This window comes from Acanthopagrus latus, chromosome 19 (genome assembly GCF_904848185.1).
Source record: "Acanthopagrus latus isolate v.2019 chromosome 19, fAcaLat1.1, whole genome shotgun sequence".
In the NCBI taxonomy this organism is placed as follows: Eukaryota; Metazoa; Chordata; class Actinopteri; order Spariformes; family Sparidae; genus Acanthopagrus; species Acanthopagrus latus.
In genome coordinates, this window is record NC_051057.1 from 1,862,796 (window position 1) to 1,868,493 (window position 5,698).

The 5,698-nt window shown below is 38.9% G+C and overlaps 1 pseudogene; it reads left to right on the forward strand.

The window, feature by feature from the left end:
• The first annotated feature begins 2,800 nt into the window (after positions 1-2,800).
• LOC119008285 lies at positions 2,801-4,955 on the forward strand (annotated as a pseudogene).
• Positions 4,956-5,698: the final 743 nt, after the last annotated feature.

The following is a 5,698-nucleotide window of genomic DNA, read 5'->3' on the forward strand; positions in this document are numbered from 1 at the left end:
TATTGACAAAAATAAAAGCAAATATTGGTTCACGATTCACTGTGAGGAATACCTCATCATGACAAACTAAAGTTTCTTTTTATTATTGTTTTTTTTTTTTTTATTTGCCTTAGTTAATGAACCACTTGCCTTCATTTCTTTCTCTACAGCTATCCTGATGGTTTGTTTACGATTTGTTCAGTCATTTCATACTTTTTTTTGCCCTGTTTGCCTTACTTTTTGTTGATGTTGCCAGGTTTTCAGATCTCACCAATTGCTTAAAGGTCCCTTATTATACAGTTTTTCAACAATTTCACACAACTGTCAGAGGTCCGACAACACTGGATTTGATATGCATTGCTCCAAACCAATTCATGGTCCTGAATTTCAGCTGTCTAACAGCCGTTCAACTGAGCTCTACTGAGAGCAGGCTGTTTCTGTGCCTGCACCTTTAAATGCCAATGAGCTCTGTCTGTCAATGCCTGCCTTGCCTGCTACACGCTCCTCTCAGGGAGAGGATGCTGATTGCACTAGCAGTAGCATGCACCAATGTTCTACGATGGATGTAGACGGTAAGTTTATCCAACTTACCGTCTTTAAGTAAAATTTTAGAAAAACTGTTTTTTAACTGAGTTAATGATTTTCGGTAGTTATTAAAAATGTTGGGGTCTAAGTAGCTCATCTTAAGAAGGGGCTTCACCACCTCCGTTTTGAAGGTGGTGGGAAAGACAACCGTCTTAAGAGAGCAGTTCATGATGTTTAAAATCTTTTCCTCATAGAATCCATAAAACGATTTTAAGAGTGATGTGGGCAAAACTCTCCAGTGTTTCCTCAGACAAGAACAACAGTTCAGGTGTGTTAACAGATAAAACTTGATGGGATAAGAGGCAGGATCTGATGTCCTTGATTTTGGTTCTGAAGTGGTCTGCAAAGTTCTCCCAAAGATCATCTGTGGGTGTCTTAAAAACTTTATTAGAGTTAGAACCTGTTAAAATATCAAAGGTGGAGAAGAGGAACTGGGGGTTGTTTTTATTGTTAATAATGAGTTGTGAGAATTGGGAAATTTGTGCCTTTTTGGCTGCATTATTGTAGGTTTTGAGTTGTTGACGTAAAATCTCGTAGTGAAGTGTCAATTTACTTTTTCTAAATCTTCTCTCAGCACTCCTGCATTTTCTTTTCAGTTCATTGATTTCATTGTTTTTTTTTCTCCATGGGGGTGTAGGTTCTCTTTTTATTGTTTTTGTTAAAAGTGGAGCTTCTGAGTCCAGAGTTGACTTCAGTCTACTATCATTATCAATGATAAAATTGCAAGGTGCAGGTAAAATCCCCATGAAATTTGCAGCCACTTCATGTATTAAGACAATGATCTTGTAATATTGTGAAATTGTTTTGGGATAAATTCCTTTGTACACAAATAAAATATTGGTCACTTTTGACCGGGAACACGACTAGTGTTACTTTATATTACTGTATAAAAAATGAAACGGTTTCAAAACAAATGTCCTTGTGTACAGTTTTTATGATGAATTTAAATAAAACGGTAATTTTTGACAAGGAACACAAAATTATTTAACACGAAACAAACACAACATGAGGGTTAAGACATTTCATCATTATAGAACTGGCTACCACAGTTGCTTAATTATATCAATTCAACATTCTAGAACTGGTTACGATGGTTACTCAAGTTCAAATATTTCAACATCCTAGAACTGGTTACCATGGTTACACTGATCAATTTATTTTAAAATTCTGGAACTCGTTAGCACGGTTACTCTAGTTATATCATTTCAACATTCTAGAACTGGTTACCATGGTTACACAATTTGAAATATTCCAACATTCTAGGACTGGTTACCACAGTTGCTCTAGTTAAGACATTTCAACATTCTAGAACTGGTTACCATGGTTACTCTGATTATATTATTTCAACATTCTAGAATTGGTTACCATGGTTACTCTACTTGAAATATTTCAACATTCTAGAACTGGTTAACATGGTTACTCTGATCAAAGCATTTCAACATTCTAGAACTGGTTACCATGGTTACTTTAGTTAAGACATTTCAACATTCTAGAACTGGTTACCATGGTTACTCTAATTATTTCATTTCAACATTCTAGAACTGGTTACCATGGTTACTCTAGTTAACACATGTCAACATTCCAGAACTGGTTACCATGGCTTCTCTGATCAAAGCATTTCAACATTCTAGAACTGGTTACCATGGTTACTCTAGTTAACACATTTCAACATTCTAGAACTGGTTACCATGGTTACTCTAATTATTTCATTTCAGCATTCTAGGACTGGTTACCATGGTTGCTCTAGTTAATACATTTCAACATTCCAGAACTGGTTACCATGGTTTCCCTGATCAAAAAATTTCAGCATTCTAGAACTGTTTACCATGGTTACTGTAGTTGAAATATTTCATCACTCTAGCCCTTATGTTGTGTTCCGGTCAAATCTGACCGATTTAAAAGTTTTATATCTGAAAAATGTACTTAATTTGATAAGACTGACCTAAGAATCCATGACTTTGTCCACAAAGAGGATTTCAACACACAAAATAATGTAATTTATTTACATACAATTTTGTGTATTGTATTCAACTTTTGTACACTCTTGGTGTTCCCGGTCAAAAATGACCAGTCATTAGAAATGAATGGGGGAGACTACAATTAGTGTAAAAAACTGATCTCAGGTACATCCTCATTTGTGTGTGCATGTGTCTGTCTCATATTGACACAGACACATGCACACACACACACATGCACGCGCGCGCACACACACACACACACACGCTCACACCTTGGGTCCCAGGCAACCACCACGGGAACCTTAGCCCAGTAGAGTCTCTCTCCCGCGGGAACATCACCTGTTCTTAGAAAGTTGCAACATTGTTTCAGTAATATTGATCATCTCGCAGCTTTGATAGCCTATATAAATGTTTTTTTGAGGCGGTGCTCAGAGTTCATTGTGTGGCAGCGCCATGGCACGTCGATATACCACAAGTGAGGCTATTGATTACATACATGATCACCACACTGATGAGGAGGAGAGAGGCCAGGAAACTGACAGTGAGGATGGATTAGAGGAGGAAGTGTCAGAAGATGAAGATGACACAGAATACAATCCAGACCAAGAATCAACTGATGGAGAGGAATCCAGTGATGAAGAGGATGGAAATGCTGAGGCTGCTGTCACATTCAGGTCAAAGAACGGGAACTTATCCTGGTCTTCATCCCCACCTGAGAATCAAGGTAGGCTTTCAGCTGACAATGTCATCAGGATGACCCCAGGACCAACAAAATATGCCGTATCCCGAATTGATGACATCAAATCCTGCTTTGAACTGTTCCTGACTGACTCCATCAAAAACATAGTGGTAAACATGACCAACTTGGAAGGGAAACGGGTCTACAAAGACAACTGGAAGGAGGTAACCCAGACAGACATGAACGCATACATGGGTGTTTTGATTTTGGCTGGTGTGTACAGATCCAGAAACAAATCTACCAGCAGTTTATGGGATGCAGAGTCTGGTCGGACAATTTTTCGGCCACCATGTCACTCCAGAAATTTCACATGCTGTCACGGGTGATTCGCTTTGACAACCGTGATACAAGACCAGGCCGTCGTCAACAAGACAAACTGGCAGCAATCAGAGAGGTTTGGGACAAGTGGGTAGAGCGCCTGCCACTCATCTACAACCCAAGTCCAAACGTCACAGTGGATGAGCGCCTTGTCGCTTTTAGGGGACGCTGCCCTTTCAAACAGTACATGCCAAGCAAGCCGTCTAAATATGGCATAAAGATATGGGCAACATGTGATGCCAGTACAAGTTATGCCTGGAAAATGCAAGTTTATACTGGGAAATCTGCGGACGGTGTTCCTGAAAAGAACCAAGGGAAGCGTGTGGTTCTGGAGATGACTGCAGGTCTCAAGGGACACAACATAACGTGTGATAACTTCTTCTCCACTCTTGGTCAGGAACTGCTCCAAAAAAAATTGACCATGGTGGGAACGATCAGAAGAAACAAGCCTGAGCTGCCTCCAGCCTTACTTGCTACTCAGGACAGGGATCGTTTTTCCTCCAGATTTGCCTTCACCGATACTCACACTCTTGTGTCCTTCTGTCCAAAGAAGAGGAAAAATGTGCTCCTGATGACAACTCTGCACAGGGATGCCGCTGTGAGCACCAGGGAGGACAAGAAACCCAATGCCATCCTGGATTACAACAGGAACAAAGGCGGAGTTGACAACCTTGATAAGGTATGTTGATTTTTATTTTTCATGTACTTCTTCTCTATCATCAGATTGTTTGAACTGCACTATAAAAGTAAGACTTGGTTTTGGTGGAGTACACATTAAATTTATGAACAACACTGAGTCAGTTCTATGTATTTGAATATGTAAACATGTTTTAGATGATTAGTTAAAACAATGCCTGGATGCTTCATGCAAATCATGACGTATCATTTGCATGTATTCATGATTTTATCTACTTTGTGCACTTTTGCAGGTTACTGGCACATATTCTTGTCAGAGGAAGACAGCACGTTGGCCCATGGTGGTGTTTTTCAACATGTTAGATGTGTCAGCGTACAACGCATTCGTGCTGTGGATGGAGGTGAATCCAAGATGGAAGCAGGGGAAATGTTTCAAGAGGAGGCTATTCCTGGAAGAGTTGGGGAAAGCCATGCTAGCACCCTCCATTCAACAACGCCAACACCTTCCCCGAACGCCAGCCTCTGCAGGATTGGTGAGAGAGATACAAGGCGGAGAAGCGAGATCACCTGCTGCAAGAGAGAGAGGGGACAAAAGGAAGAGGTGCAGTCTATGTGCGCCAAGAGATGTAAAAACAAGCATGACGTGCCAAAAATGCAATGCATATGTGTGCAAGGCACATGCAACAACTTGCACATATTGTCCAAAATGTGCATGAGAAGTTTGAGTCAACCCACTCCAAGTTTAGAAGCCTGATTTTTAACATTTTTCAGTTGTTTTTCTGTTATTAGGCAAAAACAAATCTGATAGAGTGATGAATATTGTAATGTTATTGTTCTTGTTAGTTGTTCTTTAATGTATCAAGACATCGATCTTGTAATATTGGGAAATTGTTTTGGGATAATTTCCTTTGTACACAAATAAAAAATTCCGGTCACTTTTGATCGGGAACACGACTAGTGTTACTTTATGTGATTGTATAAAAAAATAAATGGTTTCAAAACAAATATTCTTGGTAACTGTGACCCTAAGTAGTCTGTAATAAACAATATAGTATGTTTCATCTGATTATATTTTATAGTGAAAATAATCCAGAAATTATGCTTTTTAGAACTCGAATTCAAGATGTATACACTCAGATCAGTGAGGTATACAGGCCATAAATAACAAACAAAAGTTCAAAACTTGTAATGTTCACAAGAACTGAAGTTGATAAAAAGATCTAACACAACAGGTAGTGATAATATATGTATTATTACAGTTTTTATGATGAGTTTAAATGGAACGGTCATTTTTGACCGGGAACACAAAATTGTTTAACATGAAACGAACACAACATGAGGGCTAGAATTGTTTACCACGGTTACTCTGATCAAAGAATTTCAACATTCTAGAACTGGTTACCACGGTTACTCTAGTCATATCATTTCAACATTCTAGAACTGGTTACCATGGTTTCTCTGATCAAAGCATTTCAACCTCTGA